The sequence below is a fragment of the Sceloporus undulatus genome, chromosome 3, assembly GCF_019175285.1.
Source record: "Sceloporus undulatus isolate JIND9_A2432 ecotype Alabama chromosome 3, SceUnd_v1.1, whole genome shotgun sequence".
Lineage (NCBI taxonomy): Eukaryota > Metazoa > Chordata > Lepidosauria > Squamata > Phrynosomatidae > Sceloporus > Sceloporus undulatus.
In genome coordinates this window covers 175,740,788-175,765,518 of record NC_056524.1, presented here as the reverse complement: position 1 = coordinate 175,765,518, position 24,731 = coordinate 175,740,788, and the positions used below count along the sequence as shown (strand labels likewise).

The window sequence follows — 24,731 nt, the reverse complement described above, 5'->3', positions numbered from 1 at the left end:
AAACACACTCTTAACTAGGTCTTATCAGGTGAAGCTAGGGAACTTTGCTTGTAGCAGCATATAAAAGTTTCCAGTAGGTTTTTGCTCTGCGATTCTGAGAATGTATCTTATAGTGTATGATGGACATTTTAATCAGTTAGTGATTCTGCTCATCTAATTAAGAGGAAGGATTTATTAACTGAGCACAATTAGAGATTATTTTTTTAAATGGCTTGTTTAGGTATGGCGTGGCAAAATAAGTTTAGGATAGTTTAAAGCTACATTTGGATATAGAGCAAAAGCACCAGACTATTGCTGAAGTACTGAAGTACTAAGAAGTCTACATGTAGATCACCCTAAAGTGTGCAAACATTTATTAAACGGTCTTTTAGCTACCAACAGAATCTTATCAGTTTTTCTTCAACATGGCTACCCTGTAAAGCAAAGATGTTTTGATCACCTATTCACATTTGACAGTGTACACAGAGTGACAATGCTACTTCTAATTTGCAAGTTATGGTGATTCACCTGGACAATGCAGCTTTTATTGTTAACTTCACAAACCTAATGCCTGATCTTGACTACCAATTCAGCCTTAAATACAGTTTAATTAAAAAAAAAAAATACCCGAGGCACACATGAATCAATAACCTAGTGTAAAATAATGCTTCCCAAAGAGCATTAAGAACTTTGTCATCACTGTTTTTACAGGTGACTGCTCTGTTGGCAAAGCTATTACACCTGAGCTAAGATGACACGAGATGACAATGCAATTATTCCAACCAGTGATTTAAGACAAGTAGATAACTATAAAAGCTGAGAAGAAGTTTCAGACTTTGCCATTCAAGGGTAACGTGTGTGACAAAGTGATTGAGGCTAAAATTCAAGCCTAAGCACATCATTACATCAGCTGAGAGAGTGCAGTGCTTTGTCATTAAGTGGAACAGTAGTCTCATTAAACTGCACTCTCATTTCACAGGGCTCTGTCTAAAAGAAGCCAGGTGGATTATGTTGCTGAAATTGAAGTAACACCACAACTAGACAGAAGTATCAAATAACCCATGGCCAGCCATAAGTAAACCCATTTACATAAAAGAAGAAAAAATAATTAGACTTGAGTAACTGGACGAAAACACATAAGGTTAAGATCCTGACTCTTTCTATGCCAGGACAGTGAAGTTAATACATGAAATATACACTGCTGTGTAAATTAATTGTTCTCTTTATATGAAAAGAAACATCAGCTTTATCTCCTGCCATATTGGCTTACAAGCAGTACGAATTAGCTGTCTGTAAGAATCAGGCAAATATGGATAGAAAGTTAAACTTGCAAGCTAACATTAGAACTCTCTATGAATGGTATGGTTGTCAAAATACAGCTTCATATAACAAAAAACATGCACAAAAAATCAAAAACTAATATATGCTACCAAAAGAGAGTTAGATTAACTTGAATGTGTTAGACAGACAAGAGAAAATGCAGTAGCTACACACATTTTTTAAAATGTTTAGGAAATTGCATTTTGACATTCCACAAGTAAAACACACCAACTCTCCCCAAAAGTTATTACTCTGACTACTTTGTATTCATGCAAAGTGGTTATTACTGAAAAAGGTAAACCCACCTCATATATTTTCCTTTGCATGGCTTTCCAATTAAGTTAATATATGGATCAAATGTTGCCCCATTAGACAACTAGTAAAATACAGCCTCTTGTTTCTGAATAGCAGCCCTCTCCACTATTTTCTCATGACAAAATGAAAACAGAGCCATCACATCTATAATTAAGGTATCTTTCTCAGCACCATACTAGCCAATATCAAACATATAGTAGTTTACAATTGTGAACAGACAAGAATTTTAAAAAGCACAACCCAAGCAAAACCAGGCATGCTTTAGAAGCTAATATGCAGAAGACATGAGTTTCAAGAAGACAGAGTTTCAGCGTCTCGTAAAATAAATTGTTAGCACCACTTCACTACTGCTGGCTTCTAGCTATAAAACTCCAAAGAAGATTATTCATACGCAAGATACCTTTCTTTGCTCTTTCATAAAAAATCTCCACTTTCCAGCGAGTTTACCATCAACTTCAGTTTAAAGTGGGGAAAAAATAACTTACTGAATAGCTGAAAGTTTCATGCTTAGCCAACGCAGAGTGATGCCTTAAGTTTCTCCTGCTATGCCTGTTTACTGTATGCCTCTCACATAAGAAGAACGAGGTTTCAATATATCTATTTTTTTTCATTTCAAGGTAAACAAGGTGAAGTGCAGAACAGCAGTAATCTCTTGGCAAAAGAAACATTCAGCATAATCATAGCTCCAATAAGAACAAACGTTTTCTCTCTTTTTTAAAAGGAAAAAAATACCTTCTCATATTAGATCAGAGAGAGCCAGAAGAAGAAGGAAAAAAAATTCTCCACATTCTGCTGTGCGCTCCAGCTGCTTCAGTCATCACAAGTAACTAGCCATACACTCCAAGCAGGAGGAATTTGTGTGCCCTCTATCTGCAGCTATTAGCTCAGCACATTGATTCACTGGCATTAAAGCAATAGCAATTAGCTGCCCTGTTCTCAGCAGCTATTGGCGAGAGAGAGCTGAGTGGGCTAAACTCTACAATGACCACGGAGGTCTTGCTGGCAATTAGTAGCAGGTGCTACAGCCCTAAGACAAATTGATATCCCACAGATAATCGGCCCTCACGCCTCCAAGGCGCCGGGTCTCCAATCAGACTTGGCCAACTGTGTTTGCTTTTCCTACTTCATCAGTAACAAAGGAGTACAGCAGCTTATGTTCATTTGCAACATATCATTTGGCCAGAAAGGAATAATCTCTTTAAAGCCTCTCAGCGCCAGCAGTATGGACAGTTAAGTCTACCTTGTGCTAAATCTGTTAGGTAAACAAATAATAAATAAATAAATAAATAAATAAATAAATAAATAAATGGTGTTTTCCTTTAATGCAGTCCCCCCCCAACCTTGGTTTTGTCACGTTGAGCAAACTGTAGCAACGTTTCTTTCTAAGATTCCACGATATACTTAGAATTTAACACGACAACTTTTATTTATAATACCCTTTTCACCAAAGGGGAAAAGTGCTTTAGAACATATGCAATCAAAAATGAATGATACAACACAACACTATAAAATGCTGTAATACTAAAATAATGTACCAATATGCTGAAACAAACAAACAAACAAAATCCTCATCAGTCACTACCCATCTCGGCCACCAATGTTCATTTTGCATATATAGTCACCCTCCATATCCACAGATTTTTTTATCCACAGATTCAATCATCCACATCTTGAAAATGTTTTTTAAAAATGTATAAATTCCAAAAAGCAAACCTTGATTTTGCTATTTTATGTTTTTGTTGTTTTGTCTCCAGAGTTGTAGTTCAACACTCAAAGCACTACACCACACTGGGGTTATTTTATACAAGGGACACCATTTGATTATGCCATTGTATTTAATGGGACTTGGACATCCACAGCTTTTGGTATCCACAGGGGGTCCTGGAACTAAACCCCAGGGGATACCAAGGGCCCACTGTATATAGCAGCCATCTATTGTGCATTTAAGGAATTTTTCATTAATGTTCTAAAATATCATAAAGTTTCAAGACAGCATAATGGACCAAATTCAATGAAGATTGAAAGTTGGTATTGTCTTGCAATAGCCAAGACAGAAAATGCCTGCCCCGCACCTAAAACCATAAGATATTCATGAGAAAAGAATGTAACATTACAGTATCTACAGCAAATATAAGCCATTATAAATAGCGTGAACTAGGGAAAGGACTCTTTCATTCATTCTAAAAGTAGATTTTTTAAAAAATAGGAAAAACATAGTTTAAAGTAGATCATTATTTTATTTAACATATTATGAGGTTTGCTTTAAAGAAAACATAACAACCTGTGAGTATACTTCACTATGGGTCTTTCAAGAGATAACAATACTATTCTAATTTGTAGCACAATTCATATATTCAAAACACTTCAGATAGCAATCATCCTAACAGCCCTGAAACGAATGCTGGTATTCTGATAAAACAGGCCAAAAAGAATGGCACCAATGACTGCAGTCTAGGTCTTGCTGAATGGCACTTGGCAATTTCATGAATAGTTAATATTAAATACTTTAAGCTATTTGAATTGCATTGTTTGACTGTCTGTTTTTCAGTTTCCAGGCTGAAAACAACACATGCCAATGGTTATCCTATAACAAGTGAACTGAAAAAACAGAGACAAGATTACTGATAGCACACAAAATCTCATTCTCTGCCACCACTTTCAATTCTGGAGAATATGAGGCCCCAGTGCCTTTCAGAGGGTGGCTTTATGGTGAGTCCCTTGGTCTGGTACCAAGACTCTGCTGGGACTCAGAGTCCATTACTGGCCAGTTTTGCACTAGCAATACAATGTGTCATTGCGAGAGTTGGGGAGATATTTCATGTGAATTTATTGCCAGATCTCATATGAAATCTAGTCATACTTCAAAAGACCTATAAATGACCATGTGCGTGGTTGTTGGCCATTCTGTACCAGACCATTCAAATGAGCAGGTAGGCCTGCATTTTGGGTCACTTTAGGCATTTGCTGCATCACTTGTCCTTGAGGGGGGACAAGTAGGTATGTGCTTGGGCCTTTTGTCCCAAGCCCTTTGCCCATGGCCATGGAAACCCACCGGGTGACCTTGGGCAAGTCACATGTTCTAAGCCTCAGAGGAAAGCAAAGAAAACCCTCTGAACAAATCATGGCAAGAAACCCCATGATAGGTCTGCCATAGGGTCACCATAAGTTGGAAACAACTTGAAGGCACACAACAACCAAGTTTCTGAACTGTTTCATGCGCAGAAAACAATGTTTTCTCTGCAAAACAACTAAGTACGCATTTTGTATAAAGTAAGTCCTGAATTGTAAATATATTTGTCAGTCCAAGATTCTTCTCTTCAGGGTTTCCTGACACATGTTTTTCAACAATTTTAAAAAATATTTTGAAATATTATTTAATTCCTATTGTCTTCAAATCTCTGGAATAACTGTACTATGTTCTTCCAGCATATTATAACAACAGTTGTTACTCAGTTGGAAATATAATTAGAAATGCTGTATTTATAATCTGGGAATCTTGAAGCAGATCTTAACTTTCCCAGTCTTTGTCCTGATTCATTCTTCTTTCATATGCCTGCACAAAACATGAGCAAGCTTATGAAGATTAGGCTTCTTACAGTAGAATGTAGAATAGGCCTTAGTGTATATAGATTTGTAACTGAAAGCTGCATTTTGAGGGTACACAGCTGATAATGCCAGCCCTAGACACATGGTTTCCCACTGGGCAAGATTACAAGAGATTTTGCTTACTTTTTGACTTTCTTTTTTCATTTTGGAATTTCTGATCAATGCTTTTTATGAAGGTTCATTGCACAAAACATAGTAATTTTGTGCAAAAATGCATATCATGTGCAAAAAAAAAAAAAGGAAAAGAAGCAAATAAATTAGTCTTTTTGATTATGCTCAGAAGTGAAACATCTGATAGAGTGACATTTTTTGATGTGTAGAAGATAAGGAAATTTGAAAATATTCTTTATATCTTTTGTGGGTTTTTCGGGCTATGTGGCTATGTTCTAGAAGAGTTTATTCCTGATGTTTTGCCAGCATCTGTGGCCACATAGCTGGAAAAACACTCACACACACACAAATATATGGATGCCGGCCATGAAAACCTTCGACTTCACATTCTTTACATCCCTTTAGTCGGCTTCTCTCACTCTTGTCCTTCTGTCAGCAGGAAAATATCTTTTTAATGAGACATCCCTCACAAATGAATGTTTGGTTGAGTTCTAATTGGCTGAGTGTTGCTCCATTTCTATGCTGGAACATTTACTAAAGAAAGGCAAAGAAGAAAATACTCAGGTAGCTTATTGCAGAATATTAAGAAAACAAAAATAAGGACCATGGAAGAACTACATGAATTCATCCTAAATAATGAAAGATCAGAAATAGTCAAAGAATTACTGTACCTTGGGTCAGAGTGGAGCCTGCAGTCAAGAAATCAGAAGAAGATTAGGAATGGGAAGGGCAGCTAAGAAGGAACTAGACAAGATACAAAAATGCAAAGACATAACACTGAATACTAAAGTAAGGATTGTCCGAGCCATCATATTCGCCATCACCATGTATGGATATGATGGCTGGACAATAAAGAAAGCAGGCAGAAAGAAAATCACTTCATTTGAGCTGTGGGTGCTGGAGAAGAGTGCTGAGGATAGTGTGGATGACCAAAATGACAAACAAATGGTTCTTTGAACATATCAAGCCCAAACTCTTCCTGGAAGCCAGGATGACTAAATTGAAGTTGTTGTACTTTGGACATAACATGAGAAGAGAAGGCTAATTAGAAAAATCAATGATCCTAGGAAAAGTAGAAGGCAGCAGAAAGAGAGGAAGATCAAAAGTAGAAGGCAGCTCTACTATATTTATATCCACAGTTAAAAATATTTTTGCCAATGAAAGTGAATTTACTATTGTGGTCTTCATAGCTACTACATAATTATTTAAGAGTCATACCCTGCATATTTCAAGTACAATTTTGTCAAACTTAAAGCAAGTGTGAGGAAAGAGAGAGGATAGGAAGATTTTTTTTGACAGTAGCTCTTTGTTTTCCACAACATGTAGGTTTTCAGGGACAACTTCAGTCATGATATGAGTGCTGAAGGGGGAGGACATGTTCCCTCTTTCTTTTCCTCAATCATATCCAAAATTGAATCTTATATTTCAATTTGGGTTGTATGACATCAAAAGCTACTTGAAGAAAGGGTCATGCTAAGCTTCCATATCACTGTCAAAAGTTAAACAGAGCAATGCTATAAGAGATTAGGGCAATATTATAACTTGTCTTGTAGCATTACAATGCAGGATCTCTATCTCTAAAAAGGAAAAGGAAGAAGCATTGCATAAAGCTTCAGCAGTGCCTGTTTCACGTACATTTGCCTTATTGAAGTTGCAAATGTTGATCTACTTCCCATTCTATTCTTGCCAGGGCCCGCCATTTTTACAGTGGGAAGGTCAAATGGTAGGCAGTTGTAACAACAAATAACTGATGCAGTAAACAATCTGACGATTGTGAAAGCAGTGACAAAATAAATAAGATATTGCAAAACTAAGTCAATTAAAAGAACACAAATAATTAGGATGAGATGAATATTTGAAAATATTTGGAAAATGGTTGAAAAAAACATGTTTCTGACAAGAAGAATCCTAGACTTACAAGAATCTTTGCAGTTCATGACATATTCTCCACAGAATTTACACGTGGTTGTTTTGTGCAGATAACAGCATTTTCTCTGCAGTTTCTGCATGGAAAATAATATTTCAATAGAAAAATATGACATGATGGAGTATGTTGGAATAATGTCATCTTAAGCCTTCTGCTGTGGAGGCTGTAATTCTTTACTGGCCTATCCGTCTAACCAAAATCTCCCTCTCTGCATTTTAGCAGCTGCAGTCTTCACTCCACAGCCATTTTGTGGTGGGTAGAGAATTAAAAAAAGGGTCTGGCTTTTCCAGACACAGAACAGTGACATCTCACAATGAACGGCACAAATAAGCTCTGATAATGCCATGTGGGTTCCAGACCAATTGCTCTTTCTAATCATTAATTTACCTGGCTGTAGAAGTTCAGAGATTGAAAACTCTGGGCAAAGTCTCAAAAGTTATCAACAACTATGTAATTTTGTCAAAAATCCAACATTTCTCATCACCACATCAGAGGATAAGAATCTCAACTAGATGAAAGGAGAAGCAATGGTCTCTAAGCCAGGCATGCCTTATTCTTCTTTTATTTCTGAAATTAGACCTAAGGAGAATGCTGTCTAGATTTGAATAAAGAGCACCATAAACTCTACAAGAACCTGAATAAATCTATATATGGATGAAAAGAGACACTGAAAAATATTCTGTTTTATAAACATTTCTGGAGCCCATTTTTGAAGGATCAACAGATGCCACATAGACTGAAATCCTGGCACTACTACTGTCAGTCCAGGATGAAACACCACGGTTATTAATTTATTAGCAGTGATTAAGACCCTGTATGCTTACAAGAGGTTGAATGTTGCCATTCTTAGGGGTCCTATTAACTTACCATCAAAGCTGCTAGGTCAACTCATGTTGGATTCCAACAGCTGTCAGAAGATCTGAATACTAAGTTGATCTTCCAGTTTTAGGAACAGAAAGCTAAAAACTTGGAAATGAAGAAAAGCTGTGTTAGAGTAATTTGGCACGGGAAAACATAATCCTTCGAGGCAGTTGTCTGTACCTACTGATCAGTGCATGTTCGCTGAGGCTATTTCTGTGCACACTGTTGAAAAGTTCTCCTTTTGGAATCAGAAAGCACACTGAATATTTTAGTGATTCTACAAGTGTGGTTATTTTTATTTTGTTTTCCAGAAAGGATGAGGAGAAATATGCTAAACTGTGGTAGTACAATAAGATGTGTGGTTAGTTTACTTGCAATGGGAAACAATTAGCCTTAAAATAAGAGGCATCCAAGAAAACACTGGAGATGCAGTAAAGGTCTCTCATGTGAAATACTCAGCTTTACAGTGTTTCCAACAGTCCTCTTCTTAAGCAGAAAGCCACATCTTTAGAACATAGGGCTTCTGAAATGTCCACTTTGAAGATCCATTTTTAAAGGATTGGTATTAACATAGTTGTACCCTTGCAATTTAGAAGTTAAAAAGCCTGATAGAAATTTCTCTCAAGACCACCCAGAATGCCCATTTATCATACAGAAATTTGTACTAAAATTTGTGCTCAGAAATTTCCAGTAGATGTACAAGACATTATTCATCCAATCACATTTGCTCTCTGTAGGGATGCAGTATCAAGCTAGACCAGCCACTGTGAAATTTAGTGGGAATATGCCACTCAGCTTAGAAACCTTTTCTAAAATCAATTTATGCTTACAAGGAAGCATTAGAGGAGTAGGAGGAAAGTTTGCAAGAAGGTTATGAGAGTTGTCTGGTCCTGTACATTTTAAAATCTAAGGCATGATGTGAGAAGTGGGGCAGGTTTGGGTAGGGCCAGCCAGCCAATCAGCTCACAGGATTTTGGGGATAATGGGGAAAGGATATAATGTGGAGACTTATTGTCAAACACTTAGAGGCTATGTAGACCACCCCAAAGGGGCAGCCTGCAGCCACCTCTTTCTTCATTAGATCAGGGCTGTGGCAACCGCACACCATGGCCCTGATCTGGCCTTTCTGCCGTGCAAAAAAGGAGCCACAAAAAGCAGCTCCTTTTTGCACCACAGAAAGGGAGCCATGGCTTTTCAACACTCCTTTGTGCTGCGTCATCTGGATGCAGCACCAGTAGAGCACCTTGATGCCGCCCACAAAGCGGCATAGGGACAAAGTTGGGGTGTGCGTTGTGTGGACGTCACGCCTCCACTCCTTCTCCATGCCGGCATTTATGATCAGTCTGTACAGCCTGTTAGATAGGGTCAGTTTGTCTTATGTCTAACTGTATCAGGAGTTCAAAGGGACAAGTTCACCTAATGGAAGCTACAGGGAGGTCAATCCAGTCCAGGGCTTGCACAGGTAATCCAAGAAAATGAAGGAAGGAAAGTCCTGGCTACAGCAGAGGTTGTGCCACAAAGCTACTTATCCAAATCTGAAAAGGGATGAGACAAGAGGCCGTTATACATGACCAGTCTAGTGGTCAAGAATTCAAGAAAACAGAAACTCCAAGGCTTGATGTAGAGTTAGGAACACAACTGGATAGTGTCAGCTAGGAAGAGAGGAATGGAGGAATTCTGTAGAAGGTTTTTAGAAGCTGAGACTGTGGAAAGAGTGCAAGGAGAAATGTTCTTAGTTTGAAACCGAGGTATTACAGTTTAGTGTGTGAAACCAGTGTGAGGTTAGATGTTTGTTTTATTTCTCAAAATAAATCTTTATTCTTTTTTATTTTCTACATCTCTGTTTGGATGTTTTACATGAACAAGGAGGACTGGTCATGTTTTACCACAATGAACCAAATGAACAACACATCCAGTTATTCAGTATAGTGGTTACCTTGAGGCCCGAGGCCCAAGGACCAGATCCAGGGCAAGATCTTAGTGGTAAAAGGATGACATGATTGACTGGAGCTCAAGGGTTAGATCTGTGGAGTCAACCTGGATAGGAATTCCATCACAGAAGGTCTTTCTTAAATCATTTTATTCCTAATCCTGTCAACACTCTGAGAAGAACTGGATTAAATTTTCCTTGAACTATCTGCTTTAGAAATTTTACAGGACAATTTTCCTTTCTTGTGCGATACATAGTTACTGTACAGCTGAAATTTGTTATCTGGGTTAATCTAGATGAATCTAAAATATATTGCAGTGAGCCCTTGGTATCCACTAGGGTTTGGTTCCAGGATCCCCCATCAATACCAAAACCTGTGGCTGGTTAGGTCCAATTACATACAATGGTATGGCAAAATGGCATCCCTTAAATAAAATGGCAAAATTAACGTTTGTTTTTTTGGAATTTATATATTTCTCCAATATTTTCAAGCTGTGGATGTTGAATCCATGGATGAATCCACTGATACAGAGGGCCATCTGTATAATGTCAGAAGAGCCTTCCCTTTATGGAAAGAGAATACTACACACAAAATTCCCTCACCAACAATATTTTTTATAAAATCTTTAAAGACTGAAGACAAGGCCCTTTCAGGTGGGATATAAACAAAATGATGGATTTTGTGTTTTTAGCTATATGCATGTTTACTTCTATTTCTTTTATTCTATAAGCTGCCTTGAGTTTCATTCCTGGGAGAAAGGAAGGATATAAATTAAATTATTGACTGAGTTCACACAGAGGGACTTTTTTTTTTAACATGGAAGAAAGCATATGTACTTGAATTTATTTCAAATATATCATACAGGAATCAAGTAGCTACTTTGAGTCTAATTGGGGAAAAAGAGATTTCTAGCATCAGATTTTATTGATACACTCCACCTCATCAGATACCTTACAATTTGAGTGAGCCTGCTTTGAACACATGTTCCATCTGCTGGACAGTATGGTGCTTGTCTTTCATGGAGAGGGGAAGGGTGGACAGCCCGGCTGAAAAAAAAGGAATGTGTGTGGAAGCCATTCTCATTCTCCATTTTATTCTAATTTCAAAGGCCAGCCTTCAGAACTGTATCTGAACCTTTCACGTTCCAGTGTTCTTTATATGGCGGAAAGGGATGTAGGGATGTGTTTTGGTTGGTCACTCAAAACAGGCACAGCATTGCCTTTCCAGTCCATTTGAGCTTTATATGAAGTACTGAGACTCACGGTAGTAATGTCTCCTCTCATTTTCACTCCCATCATGAAAAAGAATTGATATTCTCATGAGGGTACAAAGGGAGATTTGTCATTTTCAGAAAATGCTTCAATTAACTTTTGGAGGTATTCTGCAGTTTGCCCAAAGGAGATACACCAGCTTTGAAGAAGGAAAATCAGCTATTTACTCTGTATGGAAAACTACTAAAACTTATTGTCTCTCACTATAGTTAATTCTAACTATCATCTGAAGTATCACTACAAAGAACAGCATAGTGGCTGTTCCTATCTTCTCCTTCTTTCCCCATGCTCCAAATAATAACACTCAACTCACCAGAAATGCACTACTATTTTGTGCATATAATAGTATCAGAACTGTTAACACTTCCCTCCTTTCATTCATAAATGGAAGTAGAAGTGCTACCATTTCTGTTCTCCCATATGCCTGATGTGTTTCTCAAGAGGTACAGAAGAGAAAATGCTGAATGGTACAACCATGCTGGCTAACGGTGCTAACATTTAAGAACATTTTTTTAAAAAAAGTTGGGAAAACAGAAATGGTGTCATCTTACAATGTTCTCATTGATCTCATGGTATTCTTAGATTCTGATTGATGCTGTTGAATGCTACAATGGCTATTGCAAGCCAAGGGAAAAGTGTCCTGCTCTCTTTGGGGCCACCACTGCTATCTTAGTGGACATAAAAGCAGCTCCCTGGCAGAAGAGCCTTGCTGGTCATGTCACTCCTGATAAGGCCAGAATGTGATCAGCCATGTGATCAATGAAGAGGGGGTAGAGTGACCCTCTGCTCATTGATCACAAGGCTGGGCACCCTGTTCTGACTTCACTAAGCAAGTAAAGTGTTGACAGGGTGTGTTACCCACGGGTTGCTTGCCAGTGTTGGAAATGGAAGATCCAGAGCACTAGGGGGAAATACTTTTTTCCTTCCCAACTAGTACCTGGGCTTGGCTGGAGGATGCATGGCAGGACGCACTGGCCTTTTAATGATGGTGACATTTGTCATCCACCCAAACCCAGCCTGATCCCTGCTTTCTGCATTCAGGAAACACTGAATTTGCCTGGAAAAAACAATAAACTGAATAACCGGGGATGTTTTGAAAAGCAGAGTAAGGGTCAGAAGAGGTGGATTCACTGTGAATCAGGCTGTCCATCATGTAAACAAATCATAGCAGATACTGGGTGAGCCTGATTTTTTTGGTCAGTGTAGACAAGACCTTTAATAAATTATTATGGCCCAGAAGAGACAGGCCAAATAAAGCAGCTTCCGGTCACTTTGGGACATGGTGTTTACGTGATTCATGCCCCCAAGCAGTCTGAAGATGCCCCAATGCAATGTTCCAGTCCTTTGGACTGGAGCAAAAAGAAGCCAGGATCCTGCAGAAGCAGCTCGCTGTGGGGGTCAGCCATGCAGTAGCTGCAGTCCCAGCCTGCTTATGGCCAAAGGAGCCTCATGCCACTCCTTCCCACCCATCTGCTCTAGCTCTATGTCTGCAATCCACTGCTGATACCATTACCAATGATCAGTGGATCTTTTGGGCCATCACTGCAAATGTGCCAATTCTGGTTGTAATACATTTAGTGTGATTTGCCAACAGATCACAAACGACATCTGGCAATACCCAACCAGCTCGTTCTCAAAAGATTTCAGATGAAACCAAGTCATTGTATACAAATGAGATAAGATACTGAAGTAAAATTCAAATGACAACAGAAAAAGGTCAAATGTGAGGCATACCAGAAACCTGTTACATGATGACCAAACAATACTGTTCTGGACACCAAATGAAAGACCTTTAGTGTCATTCATTTAGGAAGATCTGTCCATCAGTGAAGGCTTTCTTTCAGAAAATAAACACTGGCAAACACATTCTAGAATTGCTGGAAAATAGCTATATATGTAGTTTGTCTAACTTGGCATTCTCTAGACGTGTTAAACTGCAATTTGCACTTTCCCTACTCTGAATATATTGGGTGGATGTTATGGGAGTTGTAGTACAAGACATTTTAAGGGCACACAGTTGAAGAAAGCCTGGCTACAAGTTTAAATCCATGAACTTTCAGTTATGATGCAGTGAGCCTAGCATTAAGTTCCCTGGTTGTTAGAAATCTCTGGAAAAGAGATTTAAAAAAAAACACCAACAGGGTAATTATGGTAATACCCGGGGATTCATAAAAAGAACACAACTTTCCACTGGGCACAGCAGCAGAAATATGAGCAAAATCCCTGTTGTGATCAGCTCCATGTGGTATGATTTTGCAAACAGTATGTGGCAAAAAAATAAGCCCTATCTGCATAAGGGCATTGCAGAAAGGCTCATATCTGAAGGCGCTCTGTTGGTGCTTCTTTAGTTGTTATTGTTGCTGAGAGGCAGGGTATAAGGAAACCTGATTACAATTTAAAATGCAAGGGTGGGATGTATTGAACAGAGCTCTGCAATCAGTCCATCTGTTCACCATGAGGGCTTTATCTAAATCCCATTGTCATGAATCTGGGGCAGTATTAACTCACTATTTAAAAAAGAAGACATTCTGTTGCATTTACAATTTTAAGTTAGCTTCTAAGCAAGAGAGGTTGCTCTCCCAACATCCTCCTCTGTCCAGTGTTAAACAAATTCTACGTATTTTTGGAAGAATTATTTCGATACCCTGGTAGTCTGAATATCATCATTTTATTAGAATAATTATTTGGTACTGAAACAAAACAACCACTAATTGAATTGGCACTAATACACTGCCTTTTATAGACCACATCTCTCTCATGCAATATAAAGTTACAGTACTCTAAATTGATTCAAACAATCAGCTACATTTTACATGCAGTTGTGAATATTGCTGTAAAAGCTGCTTAGGTTCACACCCATTCACCTCTGTGGGGAGGGAATAATGCACGTGGAAAGTAGAACTAAAGTTATTTCTGTCAGTTTGTTTTCCCAATAAGATACAGCAGGCCCTCCTTAACCGCAGACTTCCTATCCACGGATTTGAGCATCTGTGGATGGCAAGCCCATATTGTCCCCAATGACGATAAGGACACAGTCACACTGCCATTGGGGACAAAAGTCCCTCACCCCCTCTACCCTCTTCCTTCACCCTTCCCTCCCTCCCTCCCTCCTCCTCCTCTCCCTCCTTCCTTACTTGCTTCCCTTTTTCCTCTTTGCCCCAGCTTGGCCATCCATTCTGCCACCCAGTCATCCAAGGCCAGGGCTGTGGTTGGGGCCGAGGCTTGAATCTCGAAGCCCCGTCCCCAGGCCTAGCATCCATGACGGAGCCTATGGGCTCCGAAACCCAAGTCCCGACTCCCTGGAGCAGTGATGGTGAACCTTTTTGAGGCCAAGTGCCCAAACTGCAACCCAAGACCAACTTATTTATTGCTAAGTGCCGTGTCCCTCTGGGTTTCTAGTAACAAACTCTGGCAAACTCTGTGCTAAGGTGATGGTGTATGTGCCCACAGAGAGGGCTCTGAGTGCCACTTCTGGCACGCGTGCCATGGGGGCCTGGAGCCTTGTTGGCTGGAGCCAGGGCTTGGGTTTTGGAGCCCAGATGAGGAAGGGTGGGAAGGAGGAAAGAAGGGTAGAGAGGGAGAGGGACTTTAGTCCCATTTTTTTGTAATGGTGATGTGGCTGCAAGGCTGTGCTGCCATTAAAGACAATGAGACTTGAGCAGCTGCAGATTTTGGTGTCTGGAGGGGGTCTAGAATGGATCCCCTGTTGATACCAAGGGCCCACTGTGCTAAACAACATGCATGGAGATATTCAATATACTGTACATACTCATGTATAGGTCTAGAAATTTTAGTCAAAAAATTAACCTCAAAAGAGCTAAGTCAACTTATCCACTGCACTTTGACCCTTATAAAAAAGCAACCATCCCCTGCTGAAAAGCAAGAGTATTATCTGTCCTAGAAGCACTGATCTCACTCTCCTCCCTCATCCATCCAGCCTTTAGAGTGAGCGCAAACAGTTGGAATTTTTTTATTTGTTTGGCATTATTTTCCTTTGTTTCATCCTTTAGATTTTTTTTTACATGCCCCTAAGTTTTACCCTTGACTTATCCATGGGTCATATCAAAATCCATAATTTGGGCCCCAAAACCTGCCCTCAACTTATAAATGAGGTTGGCTTATGGTCAAGTATACACAGTAGCCCTAAACATTATTTCCTCTACTAATACTAGTCACAGGCCAAATAATTAATTGACTGTTGGTGTTGATGAGGCATTTCTTTTCTGTTACTTTTGCCAATAAAATTGTTTGCACTTGGGTCTAGACCTTGTTGTTGCTGTGTGCCTTAAAGTCATTTTTGACCTATGGCAACCCTATCAATGGGTTTTCTGAGGCTGAGAAGGTGTGACTTGCCCAAGATAACCCAGCAGATTTCCATGACTGAGCAGGGAATCAAACCTAGATCTCCAGATCCTAAACTGCAGCAATCCACACTGTAGAAATAATCCAGACAGAGCCTTCTCTATTTGAGACCTCTGGTGCCATAACAAACTGATGCTTACCATGGGTTAAGCACCAGTAAAACACCGGTAAAACACCTGTGAAGTGCAAGGGTGTAAAAGAAGGTTGCGCTTCTGACACGTCAGTGAAGCGTCCCCTCACCTCTACTGTCCTTGAATTGTACGTGGAGCAACCATTTCCTTTTAATGCAAAGTTCCTGTTACAGTAATAGGAAAAGGCTGCTCTGCAAATGCTTCAAGGACAATAGAGGTGAGGGGATGCTTTACTGGTGCTTAACCAATGGTAAGCACTGGCGTCTTCCTCGACTTTCTCCTCATGTTCCATTCTTGCTATATTCCCACCCTCTGTAGTACTTCTACAGTTTGTGGCAAAGTTAAGTAGAAGTGCCTAGGAGTGCATCTACACCATAGAAATAATGCAGTTTGACACCACTATTAACACAAAGTTCCCGTTAATAGGAAATGGCTGCTCTGTGATCGATTCAAGGATGGTAGAGGTGAGGGAATGCTTCATTGGCATTTCAGAACCATGACTGGCTTTCACACTCTCACACTTCAGGGACATTTTGCCAGTGCTTTATCAGTGGTAAGCATTGGTGTGAAAATTTTCATAAAAACAGTGAGCTGACTACTGCTTGTTGCTCTGCATTCAGAGATGTAATATGATGGGGAAAAGTAACTACTAATAATAGTGTTATGTGCGCATTAGTTGGGAGTATGAAAAGAAAGAATGTTTAAAAACATTTAAAATAGTTTAAAAACATGATACTTTACTATTGAGAAACCCTAACAAAAAGAATCCTGGTCTGATAAGAATCTTCACATGTAGCTGTTCTGTACATTCTGCACAGGAAATAATATTTGTGCACAATATCCTTTCTGTGCGGAAAATGTTATTGCACAGAACAAATCCCCAACTACAGAATTTTGTGCATAAAGAACAGCTTTTCAGTACAGAAAAAAAAAAATTCTGTGCAGAAATATTCTTTCCTGTGCAGAAAATGCTTTTTCTGTGAAAAACAGCCATTTGTGAATTTTGTGCAAAGAAAGTCTTGAAGTAAAAGAGGCCTGAATGTCCTAAATACACCAGAGCCTGTCTAATCTTAGGAGCTAAGCAGGGTCAAGCATTGGTTAGTACTTAGTTGGGAGACCACTAAGTAATATCAAGTGCTATAGGCTATATTTCAGAAGGAGCTTGCAAAACCACCTCAGGGTATTCCTTCCGTAAGTAAATCCCATGAAATTCATGGGCTTGCCATAAGTCAACAGATGACTTCAAGACATTTACACACCCCGTAATCTTTGTTATCCTCATCCACTAATTTTACCTTCTCAAATGTATAATGTTCTCCATGAGGTAAACATATACCTCCAAATATATTCCACACAATTGTTTAGCACATTTATAAATTACTCATGAATGCTCCCAGTTTTGACCTCTGAACACTGAATGCAGAACATTTGACCTGAATATTTTCCTCTGTCTCATACAGAAAATTGCTTGTTGAGTAGCAAAAAGCCCAAGTGGAATTATTAGCAGCAGCACAGTTAATTTGCTATTCAAATCAAGTTTCAATTTGTCACAATAAAATAAGAAAAGATACAATCTGAAATGTAAAACAATGAGTGGGGGAAACCCAACAAAATTAGATACTGAAGTTATTTCCAACCTGGATTTATTTCTGCATGTGACACAATGGCAAGCTGGGTTCATTCATTGGCACTAGGAAGATCTTCATCAGAATTCCACTAGGAAAAAGGACGGCTTGAGTATGGTAGTCCCATGGTTCACACATAGATATGGTGAAGCAGACCTCTAAGCTGACTGCCGGGTAGTCACCTCTCTTTCAAAGGCAAATCACACAAGATTACAAGACATGTCCTCTAAGCAGTACTGGGTCCTAAAGACCAACATCTTTGAGAAGCATTCCTTATATCAATTAATGCAATTACGAGTAATCCTGTGGTAGGGGCAGAGAAAGGAACTGAGGTGAAAGACTAACAGTTTGTATTGACAGCATGGATCGGTGGGGAACCTCTTTTTTGATTTGGCCATTTCATGACATTTTATTTTCCCATTGCACCCACCTATTGATCCCAGTAAGAGAAACTTCCCTCTACCCTTGAAGAAATATAGTTCTTTACAAATTCCTTCACTCTACCCTTGGAGGATTTTTTTAAAAAATCCTATGACTGGTAAGTGGGCTTAGGCAATCTGGGCTACAGGTGGCATTCTGGTGGGGCATAAGTGTTGGTTGGTGGGGGTGGGGGGGTTCCTTTCCTCCTTCCATAGTGCCCAAAGTCCTTCATCCCCAATTTACTGAACAGCTTTGAAAGCCCACATGGACATTTTGTGTTTTATGGGGAGCAACCAGGATTGCAAAAGTATCTGCCCTTATCCAGTTGTGAAATGGCAACATCAGCACCACATACTGACAGGATCCTCTGAAGGTCTCAGAGCTGCTGTATTCATTTAACATCTGGCTATGGGAATGAAGCCAGCGGCACCTACCATCCTGCTTGACTCTCACAGAGCAGAGAATGGTTGTGTGTGTGCGCAGAGGGGTGAGGAATTGAGGGACTTTTCAGTAAGTCAGGGAATATAAGTATATGGCTCAACCTATCTTAGATCTGACTACATGGAGACATACAGGGTCTATACCACTTCATCTTTGCCTGGACAAAAACTATTGTTTTCTTTAATTTTGTTGTCTTGCTTAAATGATACAGTGAATGATTCTTAAAGCTGTAAGCCCTTGAGACCCTCTGTTACCCAAAGGCACACAAGGTATTGAAAGGGTGGGTGGGGTGGGTGGGTGGTTTTCTCTCATGTGGCTCCATTATAATTCTGTACACTGTGGTGCACATTATTTCCACTTGATGTGATCCTTTATATTGTGATCCCTGGTTGTATTGGACTGAGTGCTGTTTTAATATTATCACATCACTGGCTGCCACAATATTAACATAATATTATGTGTTTTAAGTATGATTCTTTTTTAAAAATAAATAAATCTTATTATCCATCAAAATATACAAGTTATAATGTAGCCGGGGGAAATTACATATTATTGTAAGCCAGCATGCAAGATACATGATACAAACAGGATATATGGATGTAAAGAGGATGTCCTAAAGTCAAGATGTAAGTGATGGTGGTAAAACTTCCATAGCTTTGACTATGGGTGTTGTGTTAATATAGCCTCCCTCTCTTTCTAGTTTTCTGGTTCAACTTTTACTAATATTCAAAATCCGATGGGGTGTGTGTGTGACTACAGTAACCCTGTTGTTCAGTCCTAGATACCACCTTGCCACATCCACATATTCACATCCAAAATGGAAAACTTGTCAAAAATTCATTACAGCTTGAATTCCCTTATCCAAAATGCTTGGGACAAGAGGTGTTCTCTATTTCTGATTCCCCCCCCCCCCCGATTTTGGAATACCTGTGTTGCATATACATAATGAGACAAAATGGGGCTAGAGAGATTGAGATCTGCCAAATGACGGGAGATGTGGATTCCAGCCATTTCACAGATCCTTGTGTCTTTCTTCAGCCATGACCCATTCCAGCCTCCCAAGTGCAGTACAAGTATGTACTATGCTACTTGTGCTGTAGCTCAAAAGTTCTGGATTTTGAACTATTTCAAAATTCGAAAGTCCAGAGAAGGGATACTTAACTTATATTTCACAGGAGAAGGGAAATAGGGAAATGTGACTGAAATAAAATGTTTAGGGTAAGAAAAGGCTTAAGGGACCAAATAATTTTACCAGGGGGGACTATTACTGATATTAAATATTTTCCAGAAATCTTTACTTGCGCTTGGAGTAACTCTATGAAAATGCATTCATCATCTTTTTTGCTAAGATTTACCAAATCCTGAATTAGCCTGGAAGATCATGCTTTTGAAAATAGTGCCATTATATCTATAGCAAATGGGTCAGATCCTTTTTTAGAAACATAATTAACACTTTGCTTTATCTGTTTTCGAGATGTATATGACTTTCAACCGAATTTTCTGTGGTTGAATGAACTGGTTAGGGCATGTAAACATTTTTTTTGAAACAAACAAACACGGAAATCTCTGTGCTTTGAGCAGTGCAAACTGAATTATCTCCCTATCCCTGAAGAGCTTATACCTGCATGTGACTGGAGAAGATTAACACGAGGTTAAAAAAGGCAGACTGCCTCATTCTCTATAGTCAGACCTCAGTGAGTGAGTCAACAAATACATTTAGATTCACATTTTAAAGTGCCCACGTTGGAATGTCTTAAGTAATATCTCATTCATAATGATTGTGCAAGGCTTTGTAAGGATTTTTTTGTTTTGTTTTGTTTTAACGTCTAAAATGGATATGCTACTTAATACCTCTTGTTCTTTTTTCTGTAAATTAAGCCTTAGGACTGTTTTCCTTTTAAAAAGGCACAATACTCAAAATATTTCTATAGAAATGCATGAATAGATAAAAGTTTAGAAAAAGGTCAAAAAGTCCTCATGCCTCAAGAGAAATAATGTAGTAGAATAGACTAAAAATTAATACTGTCTGAAATAAAAGGGGGGGAAAAACCTCTCTTGATAACTTTTAAGTGCCCCAACTTCAGTTTTATGTTGATTCAAATCCTGGAGGCCCTAAAATTAAAACAAAAAAATTGATTCATTAAAAAGACACATTTACCTAGGCAGAGCGAGAAGAATTTTTCCTGACTTTCATGTTATTCAGATAAGATAGGCATGAGAGCCATGTCATGATAGCCCAGGATTTCCCCAGAGAGTGTATGCAAATCAGACATTCTTTTATCCTATGTTTCTTTTACATCTCTCTTGAGTAGCCAACATGAACTAGAACAAACTGTTCAAGGTAAAAGACAAGAACATACAGCACCTAGCATTAAGCCACTGAACTGAAACAAAATATCTCCTGCAAGAGTCATCTCCTCCACATTACTCCTTGAATCCTAGTATTCTGGAAGAAATTTGATTGTTCCTTTCTAAGTAAATATCCTAGAAATCTGAAGGAAAACAAAAGAGATTTGATACAAGAATCCCAGTGTGGGATTCTTGGTTCAAATTGTTCTGTGGAGTATGCTGAGTCTTGACAGTGCAGGAAGCATTATGAAAAAACTATCTGTATACTGGACTGAGGTCCAAAACACACTGCAGAAATAATCCAGTTTGAAAGTGCTTTATCTGCCCTGGCTCAGTACCAGGGAATCCCAGGAACTGTAGCTTATTGTGGCATCAGATCTCTCTGACAGAGAAGGTTAAATGTCTCACAAAAGTAGTTTCCAGAATTCACTAGCTTTGAGCCAAGACAGTTAAAGCAGTCTTAAACTGGATTTTTTCTGCAGTGTGTTTTGGACCTAAGTTAAATAAAAACAAAGTGCAGAGGAAGGGCAGGAGTATGGTCAAATCTATAAGTCTAAAAAGCCTGTGTAAAGAGATGTGTTTACAGAAGACATTTAAAACTCACCATACACTGGACTTTATCATGTAAGGCTAGAAAAGTGGAATTTTAACAGAGTACACATGTCTTTTGGCTGCTACTTATTACAAAACATCATGTCTGTCCTATTGCTGCCTTGCATGCCATTCAATATTGTATGCAACCTTTTCATTAGTGAGTAAAACCCATAAATAGGCTCTCAATCTCTCTGTTGTTCCATTACTGCCTTTCTGCTATCAGTCCCTTCTGCTGCAGTCCCACTTTTCAGTCCCTCTTGCAGTGATCATGGCTACCAACAGCTTCCCAAAGCCAGCTCCTGTGTGTATATTCACCCAGCATCCAGCTTCAGTAGGTGGCCGGTTCAGCAGCAACTGTGCAGGACTTGTGTGTGAATGTGCACACGGCTGCCCCACACTTTGGGGGAGGGACAGAGTAGGAACTGCCCCTTTTTGTGGCTTCTTTTTGCCATGACCCCAATCTGGGGCGAAAAGGGGAAGCACCCCACTGCCCATCTGGACAATCCCCAAGTATATACAGGGAAAGATAAACTATTAGGTATCAAGGCCTTAAATAATTTAGGCGTTAGCCTATGCCAAAGCAGCAAATATATGGACCTATCTCAGTAGTTAATAGGTATACAATACAGTTCTTTTAACACAGGTGTAGTATAGTTATAGCTGAGTCACTACCAAGAACAGAAATTGCATCAGCTACAACTTCAGAACCAGGCACAAATGCAGTTGCAGAAAGAGAAAGAGAGAATATAACAGAAATCTAATCTTAATGTTATTACTACATGAAACCCAGGGATAGAGTGTATTCAAGACAGATGTAGTTATTCCACTACGTAAAGGTGGCAATGGGTGTTCTAAGCTACAGAGGTCAGCTAAGGCTTCAGTAAAACAAAGTTGGAATAAGAGAATCCCCAAACATCAGAGAGAGAGAAACCATGTCCAGAAGAATTAAAGAACCCAGTACTCAGCTCTGGGAACCACCTACTGTTCTAGTCTGTCTCCTCAGGGTTAGGAGTATGTGAGAAAATTGCTTCATTAATAGGTTTTTTGTTTTAAAGGAAACATATTTATCCAAGCTGTTACTCCCAGGACAAACAGAAAAAAGAACACAATTTGCTGCTATATCTACATTTCTGGACTACTAATATGTTCCTATTAAAAATAAACATGCATTTCACTACATGGACACACTTGAAAAAAAAGATATAGATAGCATTGCATATATTTCCAATATGTTTATGAATATACCTTAGTCACTAAGAGCAACATGCTCAAAATATTGTATACAATTTCCATTAAATTATGTACAGGACAGGTATAGACTGAAATGAGGTAGGTGAAGGAATAAGGACTCTTTCACACGGAGGCACTTACTGTCCCTAAATGCCAGCATAATGTTTCTGAAGGGTTCCTGAAGCATGAAAGTGGGATAGCCGATCACACTTCTTAATCATCATTGCAGCATCCCTCTTCTCTCCCACTGTCAAAGCATTCACGGAGCAGCCATTTCTTTAATAATGCAAACTTTCGTTATTCAAGAAATAGCTGTACCACAAATGCTTTGGCAATGGAAGAGAAGTGGGACACCTCAATGACGATTAAGAAGCGCGACCGGCTATCTCACCTTTGCACTTTAGGAATGGTTCAGGAACCTTTTGTTGATGGTAAACCTCAGTGTGATAAGGGCCTAAGTCTATGCAAATGGACGGAAATCTACATACCCCTAACCAAGATTCAGCTTCAGTTTATTAATCTTTATTAAACCCATAACATCATCAAGACACTGGCTGAGAGTATGCTTGAACTCTCTTGCTGAAGAATTACAGAAAAATAGAGTTGAGTAGTGCCAGCCTACTGTTGATTGTATGCCCCAAATCTTCTAATAGCTGCTCTAACAGCATTAGCCATGTGCAAATATGCACTTATCCACATCGTGTACTATTGGGCTAGTCACTATCTCTCAGTCTTTCAGAGGCTGTAGCAATGATCAAGTAGGATAATGTGTGTTACTTTGAGAGTGTAGGTGATATAAAAAATAGGCAAAATCTTCAAAATACGCCTAGTAAATTTAAGAATGGATACTGGTAAAATAATCTCTCCTTTAACTGACATGTTTGGCCCTGGATAAATCTTAGGGCTTGTCTACACCAGCCAGAATACTCCAAGCTTCTCTCAGAGAATTCTGGCTCCAGTGTTTGCCTGTTACCTTCACAGTCCATAGTGACCCTGGGCTATGTCTACACATGGGTCTTGTTATGTCACGTGGTGCCACTGTCACAAGTCACCCCTTCTGAGGCAAGAAATGATGTTCCCAGTTTCAGTCACATGGCTGGTTGCTTCATTGCAACCTCAGAGAGAGCAACTAACACTAGTGGTGGTTTAGTTGGGCCATACAGTAGGATGCGAGTGGAAACAACCACCTGGCATCACTATGAATTGTTCTGAACTTTCTTGCAAAATCTGGAGCAAAAGGTGAGTTATTTCAAACTATTTTCAGGGGGGATTGGGCAGATTTGGTGCACAATTGGCCTTACATAATGAAGACAGATTGCACTTGAATTGGGCATTGGTCCTGCCTTGTGGAGTCAGGTCACTGTGAGGACAGGGGGAAACTACTTCATTTGGTCCATGGAGACATACCCCCAGTTTCTCTCTTCATCCTGTGGTAGAAAATCTGCCTTAGTAAAGTAAAATACATTAAGATCTATGGTTGCAAACAATGTATTAGATAAATTAAAATGCTTAAACTAATATGTGAATGTCAGGGGGTTAAAAAAAGTCTGCTGAAATTAAATCTCTATCATCAGAAAGACAGTGATTGGAGGAATCTATATAATTTTAATCAATATCTATTAGGCACTCTTGCCATTAAATATAGTCCTCAGCTGACGAAATGGATAATGAGTTATGTCATAGGTCTTATTAATCTACAGCTAAATGAAACAGGAAAATGTAATAAAATACACACACTACATAAAAATAGTTGACACTGCACATACCAGTGTTCATGAAGAACTCAAAACAGCATCCTCCCCAAACATCGCTTCAATGGTGTGTGATTTAGTAACAAGTAAATTTCCACCCTCCTTTCCCCACTTCTTTTCCAGCTTATTTCCCCTCTTTCTATCTCTCTGGACTTTTTAAAATCCTCTAGATTTCTGTTCCCATCTTATTTTCATATATATCAGCGTGCACACATGGACACATGAAAGAGATTTAGCAATGGTGGAGAGTTAACTGGCAAAACAAGAGAGAGAAGCTTGCCTCTTGTGGAATGAGTATTTCATTGGATGAGAAACTTGGATTTAAGGTATATATTACAGGAAGAAAAATGTTGTTCTTTTGTGTTCTGAAGCTCATGCCTTATCTTTGCTTTGCACTTAGGTCAAATTACTTGTTTCTTAGCCTACTGAGTTTTCCATATTAGAATTGGGTGTTTTGTGATTGGTTATATCAACTATAGCAGCCATTGATTGTATTACAGAAACCAT

At 39.1% G+C, this 24,731-nt stretch overlaps 1 protein-coding gene across 2 annotated transcripts in view; it reads right to left on the bottom strand.

Moving 5' to 3' along the window:
- The window catches only part of PCDH15 (protocadherin related 15), a 648,893-nt gene that overhangs the window by 494,670 nt on the left and 129,492 nt on the right, over positions 1-24,731 (bottom strand). Inside the window, exon 1 of one of the 2 annotated variants that reach the window (XM_042459843.1) lies at positions 2,347-2,410. The exons of the other annotated variant lie outside the window; for it this stretch is intronic. The gene's annotated coding sequence lies outside the window, so the exon portion shown is untranslated. Of the gene's footprint in view, positions 1-2,346; positions 2,411-24,731 lie in introns of those variants that run through there. 2 annotated transcript variants of the gene reach the window in all.